Here is a 25640-nt window from a genome sequence, read left to right as displayed (position 1 = left end):
CAGCAATAAGATTTTTTTTTTTTTACTACTGCAAGTTAGACAATGAAAGCAGGTGTCTAATTGGTTGCCATGCAGCATCTAAATGCAATGGCAGTAAATGTGCCTTAGCCACTGCAGTAAAAGTTATTTTGTCTAAAAAAAAAAAAACTATTATGGCATACGAATATTTGTTTGTTTAAAGCAGAACCTAACGATTCTACCTATCTTACCAGGATAAGTCTAACTTATTATATTGCTTGATCCAACATATATCAATGGAAAAACAGAGACACTTATGAAGTTATGAAGTTCTATAGATTTAATAACTGCATAAAGCATGTGTCCGCTATTGTTTTAAATTGTTTGAGCAATCTACAGTATGTTCTGTATACATTTATATTTCATTTCTGTGCTAATTCTATGATATGCTTTACGTGCAATTGTCCAAAGAACAATAAACAATGCAACCAGGGGTGTCCTTGGATATTGGGCTGCCTGGCCTGATAAATAAGATAATGACCTCTCATTCCTACATAGAATCAAATAAAGCATTTATATTACAGTAGCATACATTGTAAAAGTATATATATATATATATAAAAAAAAAGATAGGACTCTAGTATACAGTGAATTTCTTTACAAATAAATCCTATAAGACCGAACTTGAGGTGAGCGTTAAAGTATTTTTAGTAAATTGGTGTTACCTTGTCAAAGAAATTGTGTCTCAATAGTGTCTACGTTTGCTGCAATACTGTTTCCTTTTTTTTTTTTAAGTCTCAACAATCCCTGCTACCTTTTACAGTGGCCTATGGTTGCCTCGCTTCAAATTTAACAGATGTATTTTGTGCTTAATCCCATACGATTGGCTAAACGGAATCAGTATGACATACCACTGGACCTAAGCCCAGCGGATAAAATACAGACGTCGGCAGTCCGGTAGATGAAGATCCCAACGGCGCCTTAAGTATCCTAACCCTCCCCCCTCTCCCCCCAACCCTCCCTTGGGGGTGCCCTAGCCCTAACCTCCCCCCCTAGTGCCTAACCCTAATCTCCCCCCAGGGGTGCCTAAACCTAACCCCCCTCCCTAAACCTAACCCTCTCGGGGGGTGCCTAACCCTAACCTCCTCCCGGGGGTGCCTGACCCTAACCCGCCCTTCCCCTAGCCTAATTTTAACCCTCCCGGGGGGTGCCTGACCCTAAGTCCCCCTGGGAGTCTCTAAACCTAACCCCCGTGCGGCTAACAGGTCCCGACGCCCATCTTACCTACGTTCGGTATGCCGGGCGTCGGGATTTCGGCGTGGGGCTGATGATAGGCATCAGTATTTAGACGCCTATCATTAGTCCCATGGCGGGATCTCACAGTCGTGAAGACGGTGGTCGGCATTTCAACCGCCGGCTTCCTGACTACATACCGGCTAAACATATAATTTAGTCAACTTGGTGTCGCTATTTAAACCTACTCCTGCTCACAGCTGCAGGTTGCTGGAAAATTCTTCAGGCCATTTTTTCCTTCAAGACAAAACAAAATATATATTTTTCAGGCCTGAGAGTGACGAATAAGAGACAGGAGGAATGTGAGGTGGTGACGCGGATGAAGTTCCAGGTTCTAGGTGCCTGCCCATAGTCTGGGAGAAAGTGCAGAAAACATACTGTGGGTTTTTATTGGTAGGAGCATAGTAGATAAATATTTTTTCAATAACATAAAAATGTGGAAAGAAAAAACATTAATATGGGTGAGACACTAGATATGAATCAAGAGTAGCAGAGAGAGGGGAGAAAATTCAAGAGGTAGATTTATACTGCAGTAGGGAGTCAAATAAATCACATGATACAATAGGGACATTCATATATACTGTACCATACGCAGAGATTGGAGAGGAAACATTTTAACCTGAGGAAGAATGACAGAAAGAGGGAGGGTGAAATGTTAGATTAGATTGATGTGAGAAGCTGAGAAAGGTATAATATAACATGTAGGTATGAGAGGCAGGGGGTGTAGGGAATGAAAGAAGGGTGTAAAAAGGATTTTTCATGTGCTATAAAAAAAGAGAGATAACAGAAAGCAATGCTGGTATGATATAGCCAGCCAGGCATGGTGGTATTCACATAAAATGGAAGATTCTCAGCAGAATTAAGGCAAAAGGAATGTATAATTATTACAGAAGCCAAGGATTTCACCACAGGGCCACAAGATTGATAGGAAAGAGGGAATGATTACAGCAGGGTGGCTGTGAGGACAAGACATGAAGCAGGCTGAGACGCAAGGTAAAGGAAATGGAGAAATACAGAGAGAAACACAATTGCAGATATGAGAAAGGAACATGGAGATCTAAAGGAAAAGGACAGCAGAGGGAAATACATATACTGAAGGACAAGAGGAAATAGGATTGAAAACAGTAATAATGGTTTATAGAGTATAGAGCATAGTGTGACACAGATCAGCAATAAAAAGAGACGACTAACCTGCTCCTGCAGCTGATGGGGAGAGAGTGGGAGCGAGAGAGCTGGGGGAGGGAAGGGGGGGGGGGGGGGAGATGAAGGGAGGTGTGTAACGTCACGGGCTGAGAGCTCAGGAAATCCTGTATTCACAACCAGCTTGTAACATACACAAAGTAGATGTGCTCTATGTGTTGTGTGTAATATATATATATATATATATGTGTATATATATATATACACACAAATATGAAATCAATCTGCGCCTATGTATGCAGGTTTGCAGGTACAGGTTGAGTCTCCCATATCCAAAATGCTTGGGACCAGGGTTATTTTGGATAACGGAATATTCTGTATTCTGGAATATTTGCATATCATAATGAGATATCTTGGGAATAGGACCCAAATATACACAGAGAATGCATTTATGTATTATATACCCCTTATATAGACAGCCTACAGGTCATTTTATACAATATTTTCAATAATGTTGTGGCTCAAGCAAAGTTTGTGTACAGAAATTCAATTCATTTATGTTTCATATACACCTTATACACAGCCTGAAGGTAATTGTACACTACATTTTTAATAATTTGTGCCTTAGACAAAGTTTGTGTACGTTGAACCATCAAAAATCAAAGGTTTCATTATCTCAGTCATAACAAAATTATTCCGTATTTCGGAATATTTCGTATTTCAGAATAATTGGATATGAGAGACTCAACCTGTACTCCGTAAAGAGGGCAATAGTATCACGGCTTAGTCAAACCTAAATCCACACTAAGGTCAAATTCTTCCTTAATTTCCATTTTTACCGAAATAATTTTTAGGTTTAGTTTCACTTATGTCTTAAATTAATCACGAGAGGACAACGGGACTTTTTTTATTATTACTTTTTCAGGGATGAGGCTGTGTGTGAGGTACCTCCGATAAGCTGGAGAATACAACTCGGAGAGGAAAATGCTATGCCATTCCAGAAAACAGGGAATGTCTGTGTAATGGGAATATCTCTTAAAGGGAGAAAAGCCATTTTTCTCCCTCGAGAATATATAGCTCCCATTCTAGAATCCACAGAAGATTAGATGGTCTCTACAGCTTCCATGCATAGTATGAGGAAGCCTATTTAACAAAGGGCCTGATTCAGCAGTTTCACGATTACCGGGAATCTGCGTGTGCGCAGGACCTGTTCTGCAAGTGCGCAGAATGGGTCCTGCGTAGTCGCATGCAGACCCTTCTATGCCTCTGCCTGATTGACAGACAGAGGGATTTGAGGGGTGGTGCAGGGAGGGGTCTGGAAACATGTCCACCTCGTTTTCCAGGAGGGTCAAGCCCAGGGACTGCGCCGACCGAAGCAGTGTCCTGGGCTCAAAAGCTGGCCAGCCTGAGTAAGCTGAGGCTTACTCAGCTGACTAGCGGCATCACCCATTGCGACCATCAACCACCGATGGTCGCGATGGTGATCCCAGCCTGTGACCTCCATCGCAGTGCTGGGATCGAAAATGTAGCAGGGGTGTCATACACCTCTTGCTGCATTTGCATAATAGAAAGGACGGAATTGCAAAGCTGCCTGTGTGCAGCTTTGTAATTGCGATCCTTGCTGAATCACCCCCAAACACAGCAGTAGTATGAGCACATCTGCAGTCCTCCTTTCACTATCGCCATTTCAGAATGTGATACCAAAGCATGGTAATATAAGAACGCTTTAGTGATTTAAATAACACATACATTTTTAGATTTATTGTTTTTAAGAATAAATTGCAGTGATAACTGAAAGTCTATTGCTGAGAAAGACAAATCATTGCTATCGCCTCATATTGATAAATATGGCCCTGTAAAGTAAAATATATACATTAACAGAAACTTTCTATACTTATTATTTTGCCTAATGGGTCTAAGACACTTATTGAACCAATCAGAACTATTGAAGAAAGACATGTCCTAGCCTACTTTTAAAAAAGCATTTCAGTGAGATTGTGAAACCAACACCTACTGTATAAACGCACGTTATTAAAGTTGGCATAAACTACTACATCTGAGAGGTGTGTCATAAAATTGATATACATACAAATGTAAATGAGCCCCAAAGCAGTTAGTAAAATCGAAATTGGAGATGGAAACACACTGATATTTCTCAGAAAATGCATGTAGCCATAGGGATCATTGTGCCAAATAACCAATGCAGGGAAATTATACTAATGATCCCATTTGAATTAGGGATGTGCGCCGACCCCCATGTTTTGGTTTTGGATCTGTATCTCCTTGTGTTTTGGATCTGGATTTTGCCAAAACCGCCCCTTGCGTGTTTTGGTTTTGGATCTGTATTTTTTTTCAAAAATGTCTAAAAATCACATAAATTAGCTGGCTGACTAAGCTAAGGGGCAGCAGTGGGCGGTACAAACACGTGGCAGTTCAACCTCCAACATGGCACATAAGGAAACATATGTTTTCATTAATCAAGAGGCCTGAGGGAGTTGGAGTATGTATGTAGTTTAAGGCAGGGACAGGAAGGGTTGATTAGTAGTAAATATAATTTAATTTTTTGATTCCGAAGCAAATTTATGAGGGAGGAGGGGAGGCATTTACAAAAAATATTTTACTCATTCACATCGGTCCTTGCCCTAGAAAAATCCTTGAGCGCTATGCCTGCGCTGGGAGTGGATTTTCATCCCAGAAGGCGACTAGGAAGGCTACTAATAGTACTTTAAAAAACAATTGACTGTTAAACAATCCTTTGCAAGGGGGAGCAAGTATGTCAGAAGTCACCCAGTTGCATAGCAGATCACTGACGCCATAACATCTATGCTGGTGTTAGATGTGTGTCCAATATTTGCCAATAATTCAGTGGGTTTTAGACAGTTGAGGTCATGTTTGCCTGTTATCAAATCCCATCAAAATTCCACTTCACTAGAAAAGCAATTCCCAACCTGTACAGGGTCATTAAAAAAATTTAATTAATGGCCTCCAAAATGCTGTTGTACCCACTGTCCACTTAACCACAAATATGTGGGCAAGCTGAACAGAGCAAACGCAAGATTGAAGTCATACATTGTGTTCTTCTTCCCAACGGACATGGATCTGAAGAGATGCAAAGAGCTGTTGATAAGCAAATTGTCAGTTCAAGTGGCACGTGATGCAGTGATGGCTTCTCCTTCAGTTTCTCCAGCAAGTGCATCTGCTGAGAAAAAACTAGACTTTCCAAAAAGACCCACTGGTGATGCAGATGAGTCAACACAATACACATAAAAATTTTTAATAGATGTACTGCAGATGACGTAACATGGAGGAGATTCGTAGATGGTTAAGGTTCCTACATCTACTTACTCTGGCTTTACAAAGAGTACAGATGACTTGACAATTGTTGTCCAGATTTGGGTAGAAATAATTCCACACATAAGAAGTTGATTTATTTTGTCTTGTGCCCAGGCATGACAATGGGCTTTTCCTTATCATGGGTAATAACTGTTTGTTCCACTGGTGCCAGATTTACACAAACAACATCCTCATCAAAAACATCCTTATTAGCGTCAGCTACACAAATATCCTGCTCATCCTGGTGCACTTCCACAGAAGCATACTCGATTTCTATGTCAGCATGTTCACTTGTGCTTACATCATCATAAGAGTCAGAACCACCAGTCATAAATAAAGGCCAAGGCCTTTCCTTGCCACTTCATATGGTGAAAGGCATATTGACGATTTTATGTCTTTCTGCAGCTAACTTTCCCTTTGATGTTTTTTTCTTTACCACTGTAAAAGATTGGTTCTTGATTTTAGATGCCATGTCTTAAGCCCTGTATGCTCTAGGGCATTGGCTTTAGTAGATGATGTATATGGGTTAGTATCATCATGACTGGTGGCACTTGCAGCAGCTCCAGCACTAGTATGTGGTTCCTACTCTCCTCTCAACTGATCGTTCTCCATATCAACAAACATGAATGAAGTGGGGTACAGCACACACAGTTTGTACCAATTTTAAATATTACACTGCGGTATCAATGACCTACAGTGTCACAATCATTTTTATGAAGAAAAGAATAACACACTGTGCTACCACTTAGTGTCACAATATTTTTTATGAATAAGAAAAGAATAACACACTCCGCTACCACTTACAGTGTTACAAGATTTTTTTAAAAGTAAAATACTGCGCTACCACTTACAGCGGTACAAGATTTTTTCATCGTAAAATACTGTGCTACCACTTAGTGACAAAATATTTTTAGGAAGAAGAAAAGAATAACACACTGCACTACCACTTACAGTGTCACAATATTTTTTATGAATAAGAATAACACACTGTGCTATGACTTACAGCATCACAATACGTGGACAATAAACTGCGATCTGGCCGGCAGTGTCACCAAACAATAATAGCGCAGCTAAGTTGCTAACACACGCACACAAAAAAAAAGCACTTTTATTTTTTTGGACACTGGGGAGAGCACCCCTGAATGAGGCAGCAGCCCCTTGATGAACAACACAGACAGCACCCCTTTTTTATGGACAACAAAGCACCCCTGCCGAGTGCAGACAGACCACCTGCAGAGTCACAAATACGTGGACGATAAACTGCGGCAGTGTCACTGAACAGTAGCACAGCTAAGTTGCTAATGTACACACACAGGAATAAAATAAAATACTTTTTTTTCTTTTCACTGGGGAAGAGCACCCCTAATTGATAGATCACCCCCCCGGACAACACAGCTGCAGCACCTGCTGAAGGAAGCCCCCCTTTACATACAAGCCCCTTTATGGACAACACAGCAGCAGCCTTCAGGCCAAGACCCCGACTGGATACACACACTGACAGTAGCTGACTATGGGCCTGATTCAGACCCACTCGTGAGCGGCTGTCCGCTCGCAAGTGGGTCGATGTTATGGACTGAGCATGCGCGCGACGGAGGGAGCTCCGTCGTGCGTATGCGCCAGACGCGACGAGCGAAGGAAAGTCCTTCGCTCGTTGTGTCCGATCAAAGGGGGCGTGCTGTCAATGTTGATTGACAGCACGCCCCCTTTGGTGGGCGTGCCTCCCTGACGGGGGCGTTCCCACGGGAACGCCTCCCGTCAGAAGCCGGCCCACTCGGATAGAGCCAAAATCACTCCGGAGCTTGCGGTTGAAAACCTCAACCGCAGGCTCCGACTCGCAATTTCGATGGTCGCGATGGTCTCGACCATCGCGGCCATCACAATGCACGCTCGTATAGCCTGTGGGTGGTGACCCACAGCTATACGAGCGTCCAGGAGGATGCTCCATGAAAATGGAGCCCGGCCCTCATTCAGAGCGTGCGCTCTGCTCAGAGCGTACGGCTCTGAATGAGGGCCTATGTCTGCTAGCTTCTCTCTCCACAGTCGGAGTGAAAATGGCGCAGATCGCTGGGACCTTTATATAATCCAAAACTCGTGAGAATCCGACAGCGGGAGGATGACGCATTTTGTCTCCTTTTTTGATCCGAGACAGGCGGGAAAACTTGAGCCGGACTTGGATCTCGCCTTGGAACACGAAGTTCGGTGGGTCCGGTTCTCGGAGAACCGGAACTGCTCATCTATAATTTGAATGTATAAATCTGTTTTTCGTATATAACAGCCTTATAATTAGAGTAAGGTGCAATCAGGGAGATTGCTAGATTCTTCAGGGAGCCTCCCTGACAATCAGGGAGAGTAGGCAAGCTTAGTCCTAGCAGAGCTCCATGCCTACAAAGTTTAAAGTTAATAATCTGAGGGATGCACACATTAGACATCCAGTAGTTGGTTCATTCAAAAACGGTATTAGAATGCACCCAGTGGAGAGTTTTAGCAGCATGCGGCTTGATATACTGTCAGCTAGCTGCTGGCCACTTGTTTCTTTATGCCTCCCTCAATACAATCCTACGGATGAAAGTGGGCAGACTGACCACAATCTCCTTTTCAATTTTCTACCTTACTCAGGACAGGATCCTCAGGGTAACATCACAGATCTGCGGTCTAACATGGTAAAACCCTATGGTGCCTAATAGCACCTGCAGAGCTCCCTGCGCATGGACAGGGAAAAAAAGAATTATGGTAGATGTACCTTTGTTAACTTGTTTTTTTTGAGGTCCATAGGGTCCACAGGGATACCAGGGGGATAATGTGGTTGGAGTGATCCAAGCACCAAACAGTTAAGCTTTCAGCTCCCAGGATTCCCCAGGTTGTCCTCCACATATACCACGCCCCTGGCCACAGGCCTTCAGTTAAGTACACAAGCCCAAGGCAGGAGCAGGAGAAAGGAGAAGGAAGAACAACTGTACACCAGAAACACTCACAGAAAAAGAGGGAAACCGTGACCGAAAGAAAAATTACCCAATGCACCCTGGAGCGTCAGGATGGGTGCCCTGTGGACCCTATGGACCTCAAAGAAAAAGAGTTAACAAAGTCTACAGTAAGTCCACCATAACTCTTTTCTTCTTCTTCAGGGTTCATGGGGATGTCCTAAAGCAGTTCCCCTAGCAGAAAAGAGAACCCGCCGCCTAAAGGAAGCATCCTGAAAGGCAAAAGTGTCAAAGGCATATAACCTAAGAAAAGTGTGGACAGAAGACCACATGGCTGCCTTGCACAATTGTTCAGCAGAGGCACCACGACGGAATGCCCACGATGGTCCCACAGACCGGGTAGAATGTGCTGTCGCCGTGTTTGGGACAGGGAGATCAGCCTGTGTGTATGCCTGAGCGATAGTCATACGTAACCATCGAGCCAGAGTTCGTTTGTTACTCGTTTGCAAAAACCATATAATACAAAAAGAGCGTCTAATTTTCTAAAAGAGTCTGTATGATCCACATAGATACAGAGAGCACAAACCACATCAATGAAGACTTCACCTACAGAAAGGTCTGAAGACTGAAAAGCTGGAACCACAATCTCTTCATTCACATGAAAAAAGCACTACCTTAGGAAGGTTTTGAAAAATCAAAAAGGGGGAGCGACAAGAGAGCACTGCCAAATCAGAGACTCTGCGTGCAGAGGAGATAGCGAGGAGAAAAAGTGTTGTCACTGATAACCATTTCAAATCTACTGAGTCCAGAGGTTCAAATGGGGGAACTTGCAGCCCCTTGAGAACCAAGGACAAATCCCACGGTGCCATCGGTGGGAGAAAGGGTGGCTGAACTCGGAGAACACCCTGTAAAAAAGTTCTCACAGCTGGCAAAGGTCTACATCTGGTAGGCCCCATTTGTTCACCAGGAGCTGGAAAAACCCTGGGTGGAGAGCTCACTCTCCGCCGTGTATGTCGACGACTTAGGAAGTCCGCTTCCCAGTTGAGGACTCCCGGGATGAATATTGCTGAGATTTGTTTTTAACTTCCCTCATGGCTGCGTGACTTCGTGTGCCTCCTTGATGACTGAGATAGGCTACAGTGGTTGAGTTGTCGGACTGGATCTGGACCGGCCTGCCCTGGAGCAGGTCCTGTGCCATAAGTGCTTTGTATACTCAAAGCTCCAGAATGTTTATAACAGATGACTTTCCTGATTTGTCCATCTTCTCTGAAAAGTGTGAGAACCTGTCACCGTCCCCCATCTGCAAAGACTGTTGTCTGTGGTGAGGAGCATCCAATTTGGATCCAGAATGGGTGACCTTTGTCCAGGTGATCCTTTTGTAGCCACCACGAGAGAGAGACTAACCTCCGGAGTAAGAAGGATTCTCTGGGACCGTATTAGATGATACTGTCCATTCCAACAGGACAGAATCAATTGCTGCAGAGGCCTGGAGTGGAACTGAGAATATTCCACCATGTCAAAGGTGGATACCATTGACCCCAAGACCTGCATAGCTGATAGAATGGATACCCTTCGATTGAGTAGCAATTTGCGTACTCGCAATGATTAGGCCGCAATCTTGTCCTCTGGCAAAAACACCCTTTGTGCCTGAAAATCCAGAGGTGCCCCCAGATGTACCATCCGCTGTATTGGAGATAAAGAACTGAATATCCAGCCGTGCGTCTGTAGGCAGACAATGGTCAGTTGGAGATGGTGTTGTAGAACAGCCGGAGATTGTGCCAATATCAGAAGGTCGTCCAGGTATGGCAGTATTCTGATTCCTTGATGCTTGAGGTAGGCCGTCATCACCGCCATTATTTTGGTGAAGACCTGAGGGGCTGTTGATAGACCAAAGGGCAGTGCCTGAATTGTTAGGACAGCAAACCATAGAAATTGTTGGTGGGATGGCGTATTTGGCACATGCAGGTATGCATCCTGAGTGTCCAGGGAAGCCATAAGGGCCCTCATTCAGAGCGTCCTCCTGGACGCTCGTATAGCTGTGGGTCACCACCCACAGGCTATACGAGCGTGCATTGTGATGGGCGCGATGGTCGAGACCATCGCGACCATCGAATTTGCGAGCCAGAGCCTGCGGTTGAGGTTTTCAACCGCAAGCTCCGGAGTGATTTTGGCTCTATCAGAGCCAAAATCACTCCCACTGACATCACTAGTGATGTCAGTGGGCCGGCTTCTGACGGGAGGCGTTCCCGTGGGAACGCCCCCGGCAGGGAGGCACGCCCCCGGCACGCCCACCAAAGGGGGCGTGCTGTCAATCAACATTGACAGCACGCCCCCTTTGATCGGACACAACGAGCGAAGGACTTTCCTTCGCTCGTCGCGTCTGGCGCATGCGCACGACGGAGCTCCCTCCGTCGTGCGCATGCTCAGTCCATAACATCGACCCACTTGCGAGCGGACAGCCGCTCGCGAGTGGGTCTGAATCAGGCCCAAAATCCCCAGGCTCCATTGCCAAAATAATTGATGGGAGAGTCTCCATATGGAACTTAGGTACACAGGTAAACTTGTTGAGGGTTTTCAGATTTAGAATAGGGCGATGAGACCCGTTTGGTTTCTGAACCAAAAATAGTTTGGAATAATAACCCTTTCCTTGTTGAACCACAGGAACCGGGATTATCAGCCCTGCCTGCAGCAGGGAGTAAATGGCCTACTGTAGGGCCAAGGCCTTGATAGGTTCCGATGGGGTAGTATAAAAAAACTTCTGAGGAGGATGCCTCCAGAAAGTGAGAGCATACCCCTGAGACCACTTCTCGGACGCAGGCATGTTGTTGCTTGATGCCAGTAGTCCGCAAATTGAAGAAGTCGGCCCCCCACCCTGGGATCCCCCAGGTGGAGGCCTGCCCCATCAGGCAGAGGATTTGTCGTCCGGCTTAGAAGCTGGACATCTGGCCGGCCAGGACCTCTTAGTTTGCTGCTTGATAGTCCTGCGAGAACTAGACGGCCTGGAGGAAGACTGCCCTTTTGCTTGTCCGTGGGAACAAAAGGACCAAAAAGTAGACTGCCTAGATTTTAATGTAGCTGTTGATGGCAGACCTGCAGATTTTGAAGCTGCCAGAGTAGCCACTATCTTATCTAACTCTGCTCCAAAAAGTATATTTTAAAAAAAGTAAGAATTCCAGAGCCTTCTTTGACCCCATATCTGCTTTCCAAGACCTTAAACAAAGGGCTCTATGAGCCACAACCAAGGCGGCCGATGCTATAGAAGCTAGGAGGCCGATTCCCGTATGTGGGAGATATATGTTAGCTGTTCTCAGGTAGCATTTGACAAGAGTATCTTCCAATGCCCCCGTCCATTCTTCAACAGCCTTGAATACTCAAGCCCCAGCCATGGCCGGCCAAATAACAGCTCCAGACAATGAAAATACTGCTTTAAGACATGTTTAAATTTTTCTATCTTTAGAATCTTTAAAAGATGCTGATGGAATAGGCAACATAGCACTCCTGACTAAATATGTCACATGAGCATCCACAGTAGGATGGATTTCCCACTTAGTACATTGAGTAGCTGGGAAAGGATACAAAGATGCTAATCTTTTCGTAACATGGAAACGTTTATTTGGTTTACCCTATGCCTCTTTCATAAGTTCAGTGAGCTGCTCAGATTTAGGAAACTCATCTTTTACCACCTTCTGGTGTTCAAACACTGGAGCCTTCTGTCTAGGAGCTGGCTCATCAGCCTGATTATTTAGGAATGATTTGACCGCCCTGACCAAAGAAGGGACATCCACTGTAGAAGGATGGTCCTTGTCTCCCAAGATAGACCCTGGAGAAGAACCCGGCACATCATCTGATTCCTCTGATGATGAGCCTGAATGCAGAGCAGACTGAGAAAAAGATAACACCCCTTTAGGCGCCTTAGTGACTACCGGTCTGTTTGCAACAGCCGACTGAGCCACTTGAGTGGCTATAAACATCCATCCAGGAAACATGTATAGGGGGAGCAAACATAGCATGATGAAACTGCTCTGGGTATCCCATTAAAGAAGGCTGTTTGGGAGTAGCCAAATGATCCACTAGCTGCTTCATCACCTGAGACAAGGAGGACACCCAAGATGGCTCGTTTACAGGGGCTAGTAGACTGGACTGGTGAGATGGTTCTTTATAACAGACAGCACACAAACCATCATGTATAATGTCCTGAGGGGACAAACCAGCCAAACAGGATTTACATGAAACCAGCACAGGAACCTCCTCCTCTTGTTTCCCTTTACCTTTTGACATATCAATTATAAAGGTAACAATGCAATGTAATATGACAGCCTTCACAAATAACTAGTGAATGTGAAGTACAAAGCAAAACCCCCACCCACCTGTAACAGAGGGATGAGGAGAAAAAATAGGATTTTGGTACTTACCGATAAATCCTTTTCTCTGATTCCACAGGGGACACTGGAGCATAAACAATGGGGTATGTATGGTGGTAAAGTAGAGCCTCGCACTTTAAATAATTTAGAAGTGTGACAGCCCCAGTTAAGAAACTGAGCACGAGAGGAGATGGAGGACAATAGGAAGACGAGGAGAAGAAGTCCACAGAACGGAAAAAGACTAACTGAAGGAGAACAGAGTGACCCACTACAGGGAACACATGCAGTCACACAACAATATAAGGCAGAGAAACCTATCCAACTAGAAAATAGCAAACCAAAACAAGAAGGCAGGTAAGCAGCGCTGGGTGGCTAGGATAAATGATGTGGTCCATATAAGGAGTGGGTTCCAGCTAGCGAAAGGGTGAGATCGGAGGAAGTCCCCCCCCAACGAGTTGAGATTCCACAGGGCAGAAGCGGAGGCTGCCCCAAGTGAGATTGGAGACTACAACAGCTTGCAGAGGCTCAGCAAGCAGGATAACCCATTCTGGAAGCAGATAGAAAGTTAACAACCTGATTCCTTCAGCGAGCCCAGGTGGAAAACCGCGTTCTCCTGGAAGAAACAACCAAAACCCCGGTATCAGCCAGACGACAGACAACTTCCAAAAGAGATGGAAGTGTGCAGTCGGGACCAGCTTCCTGGCCCGAAACATAGTATGAAAACCAAGGAAACAACAGCCATCGAGAGTTCAAGAACTGTAAGGATCTCTTCAGAAGAAGATCTAACCTACAGGCAAGAGACACAGGCCATCCCCAATAAAGGGAAGCATCCAACTATAGAGGCTAGAACCGGAGGGTTTTCATGAAGGCGCCTCAGATAACAAGCTGAGAAACTTGAAGGGGAGTACCGGCACCTGTCCCAAGAGGGAACCAAGGGGCGGCATCGTTGCCATGAAAACCAGCACTGAACAGTAAACCATAAGACGGCCTCCTGCATGGCATCCAGACTAAAGCAGAACCCCAACAGATTCCAGTGTAATAGTGTTGCTATCTCTAGTCCAGCCTAAGAGAGTAAGCAGAAAAAGGCCCTCAAAACAAGTATCAGTCATAGTAAAGCAGCCCTGCGAGCTTATCTCGCGCTCTAAAGAGAGACTATTGATCTTCCATCTGGCAAAAAAGCAGAGTTATGTAACGATTCCTGACAGAGAATGCCAGCAGCTCCAAGACGGAGGAAATTACTCCTAGCAGAAGAGTCACAAAACAGGGATACAACTTTTAAGATAATGGAACTGGAACCAGCGACTGTAAACTGGGAGTCGAAGCCTCAGCCAACAATCCTCACACCTATCCGAGACAGAATCTCTGGAATGAAGGGAGGGTGATACTAACACCACCAGAGACAGACAACGTAACTCTCCGGGATGGTGGAATAAGCTGTATTGGACTATTGACCCACACACCAAGAAAAATCTAAGATGCAGGGGCAACTGGCATGCGCAAGTACCGGATATGTTCAAATGAATGCAAGGACAGCAGGTGTGTTGGAACTATGGACCCACACACCAGAAAGTTCTAAGATATAGTCCACTGATGTGAAAAGATACCATTATATGGGCGGATGACAGCTAGGACAGCAGGTAGGGTGCAATGTCAGGCATGCGTTATCCGGAACAGCTGCCTAGGCATTGGTGGAATAAACCCACTTACTTGTGAGAGATCTGAAGCTCCCTGGTCTCTTTGTAGAAATTTCACTGACCTTCCCAAACTCTCAGCGACCAGCACAGTCAGGTATGCAGAGTAGCAATAAGGTCTATAGGCGTACTGAGAGCCAACACTCTACAGTTCGGCCTTCAACCTGGAGATGATGCAGTTGAAGATGCTGTAGAAAATGAGTAGGATTGTTAGTGGAGACGTACATAGTCATACAGAGGGACCACACTCTATGACTGACAGAAGCACAAATAACAGCTCATTACCTGAGAATGTTCCTTTAGGGAAGTATATAGAGAATATACATATACCCTACAATGGTCTGTCTGAACACTCTATGTGCATAAGAAGAGAAAGAGAGACATCCACTGCACTCCTTCACCATTCAATGAATAAGTTTCATGCTACCTGGGGCCCTTGGTACTCACAGACAGTTGCCCGGAATGGAGTGATTTTGGCTTTTCATGAGTGATATACTAAACCGTAGTTTGCCTTTCTTTAATCCCATCCCCCCTCTTTTCTTTTTCTTATTCTTTTTCTGTATATTTTTTCTTTTATTGTTTTATGTATTTTTGTAACAAATCAAAATTCGATTGATGTGGATTTTCTGTAAAGTTCTATTTTCTGGATATAATATTTGGTATATCTGAATTGTTGATTATTAAAATAAATTTTTTGTGTGTGTTAATATTTGTGATGCATACACTATCAAAATTATAAATAAAGAGATTACAAAAAGAGAGAGAGAGAGACATCTTCTATCCACAAGACGTAAGGTAAGCATTGTTACATTAACACATAGTATTGCTTATTAGCTAAAAAGACAGAGACACTGGAAGCCTAGCATAAGATATTAACTAAGACCCTGTAGCGTTTAAGTCGTTCACATATATGACACAGGAGCACTAACCAGTGACCTCTGTTAAAATAGTGAAAACAACAAAATAATGAACGGCAGGAACCTGCCCCACCAAGTCCATTCTTAATGCCCACTATATATGCAAGGCCGACCTGACTCTGTCTAACTTCATGGAGGGTGGGCCCCAGGGCTGCAGAATAGAACTGGAACTTCAGTCTGTTGTAATTTAAACCGATTAAGCTCTAAGAGCGGATATTTAATTGGAAACTTATATGGGGGCTAGCGCAAAAGAGACTGATCTTGCTGAGCTAGATCTGATCAGTCTGCGATAAGTCAATACTTTGGAATACCGGAATATACCCCGAAAGAGAACATATACAGGGATACAGAAGGCTTGTAATGAAAAGACTTTCCCTTCATTCCAACTCCAAATCGCAGCCTACTGAATATATACGGTATTTAGAATACCCGTACTCTGCTGCAATTTACTGAAAGGAACAATACTACGCTAGATTTCAATCAAAGGCCGCAAAGCGATGGCCTAAGTGATGTGGGGCATAATGCCCACAATTAGAGCAGCCGAAGTTCTACCTGGACACGTAGTGCCCCTGGAGCACACATGGAAAACATATTATAAATATATATCTAATCAACCAACCAGTATTATTTGTCATTAAAAGGGTGGTTTCTTACACATTTTGAGACAAGCAAGTCAAAGACGCCACAGAAGCCCTGATAAAGTCGTGATCGACAAAACACGTTGGGCGATTGTCGTCACAATTGACAAAGATTTGTTCAATAACCCTGTTCCTTATAATTGGGATAATAACAGGTTATATGACAATAAAAAAGGTATTATGTATTTTTAAATTTTAATAAAGTGTTTTGGAATGATTAAAGTGGTTTGTGTGTCAACTCTCATCTTCCATTGACTCATAATATATATATTTATACCAATATTATATCACCATATTATAAGGGGATTGTAATTGTGAATATTAAGCGCTCCTCAGGTTATTTAATTTATGTCACTTTCTTACCTCTGGAGACAGAGAGGTCTAATTTGAGGATTGATCCTTTTAATATACCAATATATTATTGGATAAATTATTATACTATTGTGGCTGTCTTACTGCATAATTGGTCATTGTAAATATATATATATATATATATATACACGCACATACACAAACACACACATAAATACATATACACCTTCTTAGAGCACCTGGAATTCCTCCCCAAAATCATAGGAGATCAAGTGTGCTCAGGGTGGTGTGGCCGTAGGTCCGTATTAAAATGTTTACACTGAGACTCGAACCCTAAGTGCTACTCCGTAATCCTACAGGATTCTCTTACTGAAACATAGCTTAGTAAAAACTTGTGTCCTTGTGATTATCACAAGGTATGCTGTAGAACATGAGCTCTGGCGCATATAGCCACCATATCTAACATACACTAGGCTATATAATCTCAGGTCCAATGTTAGTGTATGTGCTGCCGAAGCGAGCACATAAATTATAAATCTATATAGATGCACATATGCATACCTTGTAAGGTAAGCACAGAAGGCTGAGGTGTGAACTGGAAGGTTTTTAAACCAGCCTCTAATTTAGTATATGTGCTGCCACATATATGCATGGGAGGGGTACTGCCCCACTTTAAGGCAAGCCAATGTAAGGCATTAGCCTGGGGATGGGACGCAATAATCTGCTAACCCTGAGTTAAGGGTATGCTATAACCATACGTTCTGGCAGCAGCACCACAGCAGCAGCTGTTACTATACATACACATATATACATATTGTATAGCTTAGTAGTAGATAACCTGTTTACCAATAGTATATTCCAGACTTTTGACTAAAACCAGACAAGGAGCGTTATATATAAAAAATGTATTACATATAAATATGCAACATAAAAATTATATCAAAATATACATATACTAAAATAAAAACCACACACCAACATTTTTTTTTCAGAAACATACAATATAACTGGTTCAATACAGTATAAATGCCTCTTAAAAAGACACAAGTGATGCACCTCTGCAGAAGGTGTCTCCTATATCATTGCATAGAGTGTGCCAATGAAAAAATATGGTTCCACAATACAGTCACTGACATCCAGGTAGGTGGTTAGCATGGATCACCAATGGTACTATAGCTTGTTCCCACACATTTGTATGTATAGATATAGAGTTGTTAAGGTTAGTACTTAGGTAATCTGTTTGGATCTCCAATAGTACTGTGACTTATAGTCACACACATGTATGCTGTTATTGAAGTAAGTACTTAGTGTCAATCTATTAATAGGCAGGTAATTAATACACTCCGTTTAAGATTCTCTTTGACACAAATTCAATAGTGTGGACTTTGGCCCCGATGATATACAGCACTGTCCATGCAAAAAATGAAATAGAGACTGGTTCTCATGAGTCAGTCTCCATGGTAATACCTTACTGCCGGCCGGCTTTTGTAAAAGGTGTACTGATCCGTCAGTTGGAATCAGATGGATTTTCACAGGCGTCACTCCCGAAGTTGTTCTAGCTCTGCAAGCTGATTATGGTAATCCCATACATGGACCTCCGATGCTTGGCTGGACCACTCGTCAGTTGCAAGACCGCTTCTCAGTTGGCATGGCAGAGAACCAGCTGGTAATGTGTAAAAGGAGCTCTTACGCGTTTCTCCGCTACAAGTCCTTTCGGTTTCATCAGAGGGTGAGTTTCCTGATGATCCTATCAGTGTTTTTAAACTTGAATCAACCAGTCCACTGATGGTGATCAAGCACATCAGGATCACCTGTGTGTGTGTGTGTCCACACTGATGCATGCATATCTCCGTATTTTTATAGAGACATATTACATAAAAAATACATATATACACTCATAAAAAAAATGTTCCATATGTTGAGAACACTGTTTTTGGGAAAATATATAGTTGCATTCTTATTTCGATATTCCAATAATGAGATAATTCTACAACAAATATATGTCCAGAAATAGTGCAGAGGCAAGGCGCCAGTCCTGCACCTGGGAGACCCAGGTTCAAATCCTACATTAGCTGTTTGTTATTTTATTTCATTTTATCTTATTTTATTCTATTCTCTTTTATTTAGTTTTATCTCTATAGCAATTTCAGACACTTAGTATTACTTTAATTTCCTTTTGTTTAATATTATTATCAAAAAGTACTCTTAGAAAACAGTCATTTTTCTCCTATTCTATGAACCAGAAGTTTAATATTGAAAATCTTATTAATTGTCCATCCAACTATGTCATTTACATAATAACATGTACGTGCGGCATGCAATATGTGGTCGCACCACACAAAGTCTAAACATCCGGTTCTTAGAACATAGGAGGAACGTTTTAAAGGGCGTAATGACACACAGACTATCCAGACATGTGTGGAACAAACACAATGGAGATGATAAGGTTCTAACAGTAACTAGTATCGAACACATACCCTCTACTAATAGAGGAGGAGATAGATATGGAATGCTTTGTAAACGAGAAGCTTATTGGATTTTCACTCTGGGGACACTTTTTCCACAAGGGCTCAATGAAAGTATAGAACTAAGGGGCCCATTTATTAAGGATCGCATTTTGCAATGCGATCAGGGCATGCAGTAGCGCCCATGATCGCATTGCAAAATGCGATCATACCGGCCGAATGTATGACCCGGCACATGCAGGGAGACAGGCTCCGAAAAGAGCCCGTCCCTGCGATGTGGCCGGAGCGCATTCCGGGCTGCTGCGCATGCGCAGTCCCGCAGACTGCACATGAGCGGCTCCCATTGCCGGCGGAGGGATCTGGTAGATCCCTCCGCCGGCTGAAATGCGGGTAAGTGCCCATAGGACACAGCGGCTAACGCTATCTTCAGATAGCGTTAGCTGCTGGGGTCGATATCGGGAATGTTTCGCATTCCCGATATTGATACATTTGGCAGCATCGCATCCCCCATAGAAACCAATGGGGGAGGCGGCTGCCAACAGCAATGGAGGGATCGCAGCAGGTATCGGAGATACCTGCTGCGATCCCTCCTTCATACATCCGGGGGATACTAAGTATTTGAGGTAAACCCCCGAAAACAGGTGTTTTCGGGGAATTTACCTCAAATGCACTTTGATAAATGGGCCCCAATATGGCTTTTGAAACCAGGTTGAGCGTCCCTCGTAACCACCTTGCCTGATACCCTATGTAACTACACTAGTTGTATGTCTTTGGTTAGAACTAAGAATTTTGTTTCCAACCCTTTATCCTATGTACAATACAGTGAGTATTTCCATGTATATCAGGATATGTCCATATCCATACCTATATAAATATATGTATAGGTATCTCCAAATCCAAATTTATTATCCTAACTTTTCAACTAGTGATTTTGTGAAATTGTCTGATATGTATCACTGGTCTCTGTGATTGCCGTTTTCTCTGAGAATAGTGGTATATGTACATCTATATATGTATTTCTAATAGCGACAAACAAACTATACTCCTATATGATCATTACTTAACCACAAACCAAAGTATATTATATATCAATATCAAAAACAATTACCAATGATGTTTATGAGATTAAAAATAATTATAGTGATATAATAACAGATGGCTCTGAGCCACTTTTCAGGCATAATTGCATTAAGAAAAGTACTATAAGTGTATTTAATAATATTGTAGAATATGAATCTCCATGATCATATAGGATTATTTAAATTGGCTGGCGTGTAGTATCACTACTGCTATCAATGTTGTTATCACTAGTTGGACTTTATTCATTCATTACAATTTTATTATTATTTTTTATGTCTCTTAAATGCTGTTGCCTATTTATTTCTTTTACACAGAGTACTTTTTGATAATAATATTAAACAAAAGGAAATTAAAGTAATACTGAGTCTCTGAGATTGCTATAGAAATAAAACTAAATAAAAGAGAATAGAATAAAATAAGATAAAATGAAATAAAATAACAAACAGCTGGGTCTCCCAGCTGCAGAACTGGCGCCTTGCCTCTGCACTATTTCTGGACACGTTTGTTGTAGAATTGTGCTATATTCAAACTTTTAAATAACATCATCTCTAATCTTAATAATATCTCTTGAATGCTAATTATCTCATTATTGGAATATCGAAATAAGAATGCAACTATATATATTCCCATAAAGAGTGTTCTCAACATATGAAAAACATTTTTTATGATTGTATATATGTATTTTTTATGTAATATGTCTCTATAAAAATATGGAGATATGCATGCATGTGTGGACACACACACACACAGGTGATCCTGATGTGCTTGATCACCATCAGTAGATTGGTTGATTAAAGTTTAAAAACACAGATAGGATCATCAGGAAACTCACCCTCTGACAAAACCGAAAGGAATTGTAGCAGAGAAACATGTAAGGGCTCCTTTTACACATTACCAGCTGGTTCTCTGCCATGCCAACTGAGAAGCGGTCTTGCAACTGACGAGTGGTCCAGCCAAGCACCGGAGGTCCATGTATGGTATTACCATAATCAGCTTGCAGAGCTAGAACAACTTCGGGAGTGACGCCCGTGAAAATCCATCTGATTCTAACTGACGGATCAGTACACCTTTTACAAAAGCCGGCCGGCAGTAAGGTATTACCATGGAGACTGACTCATGAGAACCAGTCTCTATTTCATTTTTTGCATGGACAGTGCTGTATATCATCGGGGCCAAAGTCCACACTATTGAATTTGTGTCAAAGAGAATCTTAAATGGAGTGTATTAATTACCTGCCTATTAATAGATTGACACTAAGTACCTACTTCAATAACACCATACATGTGTGTGACTATAAGTCACAGTACTATTGGAGATCCAAACAGTTTACCTAAGTACTAACCTTAACAACTCTATATCTATACATACAAATATGTGGGAACAAGCTATAGTACCATTGGTGATCCATACTAACCACCTACTCAGATGTCAGTGACTGTATTGTGGAACCATATTTTTGCATTGGCACACTCTATGCAATGATATAGGAGACATCTTCTGCAGGGGTGCATCTCCTATGTCTTTTTAAGAGGCATTTATACTGTATTGAACCAGTTATATCGTATGTTTGTAAAAAAAAAAATATTTTTGTGTGTGGTTTTATTTTAGTATATGTATATTTTGATATATTTTTATGTCGCATATTTATATGTAATAATTTTTTTATATATAATGCTCCTTGTCTGGTTTAGTCAAAAGTCTGGAATATACTATTGGTAAACAGCTTATCTACTACTTATCTATTGACTCTAGATCCAGGTCTATAATATTGTTTGATCAAGGTGTTTAGTACAGATACATCGCTTTAGGAGCAGCTCAATTTTAAAGGTATTCTACATATATAAAGATTCATTATTTATGTGCGCCTGAATATTATATGTGGACAACATATATTTTTACAATATTGTATAGCTATATACATACATTTAGGCAGGGTAGCTAGCGCCATGATTAGCCTACAGCACCTGGTATTCCCAGGCAGTCTCCCATCCATGTACTAACCAGAGCTGAGCCTGCTTAGCTTCCAAGATCAGACATGATCGGGCATGTTCAGGGTGTTGTGGCCATAGGCTATAAGGAAGACCTGCACCATGGGGTAGCCTCGCCCACAGGCTACGATATCAGGCAATTAGATTAAGGCTTGGCAGTTGGCACCATTTGTTATAGAACTAAGGGGAAGTCTGACTGGGGGTAATACACGGTGCTTCAAAATGACGGGACCCTGTCCTGTCAGCACAGCGCTTGCTGGGATGAGCACTAGCTGAAAACAAATTGGTCCCTCATCAGAACCGCATAATGCAGTGTTATTGTGCAAATTGGGCTAATTCCCACTCTGCTAGCAACCAGCAATCCACTGTTACTAGCGCTGTCACTCCTGTCATACAGTGACAGGCATCCCCTACCTTTTGCGCTGAAGCACTCCAGGCGTGGGAGGGTGCTGCGTAGGAGATCCGTGCTGCAGGAGTTAAGGCAGCCCTAAAGAGGCTCTTGCAGGTAGCTGGTCCGCGCTGCACTACCATGCTCCGGATGCCCCTTTGCGGGGGACCGACGCACTGCAGAGCAGGTTTTTTGCTGCGCTGCAGCGCTAACATATAAAAGCCTCCAGCGACAGGCGCTCCGACCAGGAAATGGTGAAAGCTGCGCCGCCGCTGAAGTACTATGTGCTGTCACATATCTCCCAGCGTGGGATGACACCTGTACGTTTGTCAGCACAGCTGCTGTAAGCTCATAGGGACACGGCGTCTCCTCCTTTGTAATTAGAGGAGTGCTGCTGGTAAACTATACAGCCATGACCAAAAGTTTTCAGTATGACACAAGTATTGGTTTTCACAAAGTTTGCTGCTTCAGTGTTTTCAGACCTTTTTGTCAGATGTTACTGTGGTATATTGAAGTAAAATTACAAGCATTTCATAAGTGTGAAAGGTTTTTATTGACCATTACATTAAGTTTATGCAGAGTCAATATTTGCAGTGTTGACCCTTCTTTTTGAAGACTTCTGCAATTCGCCCTTGCTGTGCTTTCAATCAACTTCTGGGCCACATACTGACTGATGGCCACCCATTCTTGCCTAATCAATGCTTGGAGTTTGTCAGAATTTGTGGGTTTTTGTTCGTCCATCCGCCTCTTGAGGATTGACCACAAGTTCTCAATGGGATTAAGGTCTGGGGAGTTTCCTGGCCATGGAACCAAAATTTTGATGTTTTGTTCCCCGAGCCACTTATTTATCACTTTTGCCTTATGGTAAGGTGCTCCATCATGCTGGAAAAGGCATTGTTCGTCACCAAACTGTTCTTGGATGGTTGGGAGAAGTTGCTCTTGGAGGATGTTTTGGTGCCATTCTTTATTCATGGCTGTATACTTAGGCAAAATCGTGAGTGATCCCACTCCCTTGGCTGAGAAGCAACTCCACATATGAATGGTCTCAGGATGCTTTACTGTTGGTATGACACCAATACTGGCAAAATAATGTACCTCCATTCTAATGTAAGCAATGGCATGTGAGAGAGACTCCCTCTGCAGCAGCCACTCCTTTGTCCAGCATGATCTCAGGCTTCTCCTTTTCTGAGCCCTCTCCCTATGAGCTAACACTACAGCCACAGCATATGATGCACTCACTCGATAGCGAAAAGTATCCATCACAATAGAATGTAGTATACAAGCACTTTGTTAAGCCAGGCAAAACAAAGCAGAACAATAAAGCAATGTACAGCATTCAGCAGGTATACACCAAGCCTCACTAGTCACAGAGCAGAATTGCACAGAGCTAAAATGGCGCCTGCTTTATACACCCTCTAGATAGTACAGCCCCCTATTTAAATTTGTCCAGAAATGATTATGATGGTCGTCAGGTGTTTTGGAAAGCAAACAATATATGGTTAAGGATCTCACGATTTGGAAGTCTCAAACGACACACAATAAATTGTTTGGTCATTTGATAGATTGCACAGTGTGTATGCACTATACCGTTTGTTTTGGAGTTCAAGAGAAATCTAGATGACCATCGCATCGTTTGCAAGTCATCTAATGTGTACCTACCTTAAGTATTTTTACTAGGTGATATATAAAAAGTACCTCTCTATGTATTCCTATATGCAAACTTGGTTTTGAGTTTATGTAGATAAATTGAATTAGAACAAGGAATGGGTGAAGGGGAAAAGAATCTTGGACAAGGTGCACTCCTAGCAATAAATCAAATATAAAATGTAACTTTTATTAAATCATATGATAAAATAATAATACATATACAGTCAGGTACATAAATATTGGGACATTGACAGAATTTTCATATTTTGGCCTCTATTCACCACCACAATGGCTTTGAAATGAAACAAACAAGATGTGATTTAACTGCAGACTTTCAGATTTAATTTGAGGGTAATTACATCCAAATCAGGTGAACGGTGTAGGAATTACAACGGTATCTATATGTGCCTTCCACTTTTTAAGGGGCCAAAAGTAATGGGACAAACTAAACAATCCTAAATCTAACTTTCACTTTTTAATACTTTGTTGCAAATCCTTTGCAGGCAATTACAGCCTGAAGTCTGGAACGCATAGACCAGACGCTGGGTTTCATCCCTGGTGATGCTCTGCCAGGCCTCTACTGCAAATGTCTTCAGTTCCTGCTTGTTCTTGGGGCATTTTCCCTTCAGTTTTGTCTTCATCAAGTGAAATGCATGCTCAATCGGATTCAGGTCAGGGGATTGACTTGGCCATTGCATAACATTCCACTTTTTAGCCTTAAAAAACTCTGTTTGCTTTTGCAGTATGCTTCGGGTCATTGTCCATCTGCACTATGAAGCGCCGTCCAATGAGTTCTGAAGTATTTGACTGAATATGAGCATATAATATTGCCCGAAACACTTCAGAATTCATTCTGCTGCTTTTGTCAGCAGTCACATCATCAATAAATACAAGGGAACCAGTTCCATTGGCAGCCATACATGCCCACGCCATGACACTACCACCACCATGCTTCACTGATGAGGTGGTATGTTTTGGATCATGAGCAGTTCCTTTACTTCTCTTCTATTCCCATCACTCTGGTACAAGTTGATCTTTGTCTCATCTGTCCATAGGATATTGTTCCAGAAGTGTAATGGCTTTTTTAGATGTTGTTTGGCAAACTCTAATCTGGTCTTCCTATTTTTGAGGCTCACCAATGGTTTACATCTTGTGGTGAACCCTCTATATTCACTCTTGTGAAGTCTTCTCTTGATTGTTGACTTTGACACATATACACCTACCTCCTGGAGAGTGTTCTTGATTTGGCCAACTGTTGTGAAGGGGTTTTTCTTCACCAGGGAAATAATTCTTTTGTCATCCACCACAGTTGTTTTCTGTAGTCTTCCGGGTCTTTTGGTGTTGCTGAGCTCTCCGGTGCGTTCTTTCTTTTTAAGAATGTTCCAAACAGTTGATTTGGCCACACCTAATGTTTTTGCTATCTCTCTGATGGGTTTGTTTTGATTTTTCAGCCTAATGATGGCTTGCTTCACTGATAGTGACAGCTCTTTGGATCTCATATTGAGAGTTGA

General features: G+C 42.6%; 1 protein-coding gene across 6 annotated transcripts in view; it reads right to left on the bottom strand.

Moving 5' to 3' along the window:
• CCDC85B (coiled-coil domain containing 85B) overlaps positions 1-25640 on the bottom strand; it is a 77108-nt gene that overhangs the window by 3164 nt on the left and 48304 nt on the right. The window contains exon 1 of one of the 6 annotated variants that reach the window (XM_088468359.1): positions 2443-2487. The exons of 4 other annotated variants lie outside the window; for them this stretch is intronic. The gene's annotated coding sequence lies outside the window, so the exon portion shown is untranslated. Of the gene's footprint in view, positions 1-1837; positions 1871-2442; positions 2488-25640 lie in introns of those variants that run through there. One more of the 6 variants, XM_088468361.1, reaches the window with a different exon arrangement.

Source organism: Taudactylus pleione, unplaced genomic scaffold (assembly GCF_031769625.1).
Source record: "Taudactylus pleione unplaced genomic scaffold, aTauple2 ptg000085l, whole genome shotgun sequence".
Lineage (NCBI taxonomy): Eukaryota > Metazoa > Chordata > Amphibia > Anura > Myobatrachidae > Taudactylus > Taudactylus pleione.
Note: the sequence above shows the minus strand (reverse complement) of the source record. Positions and strands in the feature narration are given on the sequence as shown.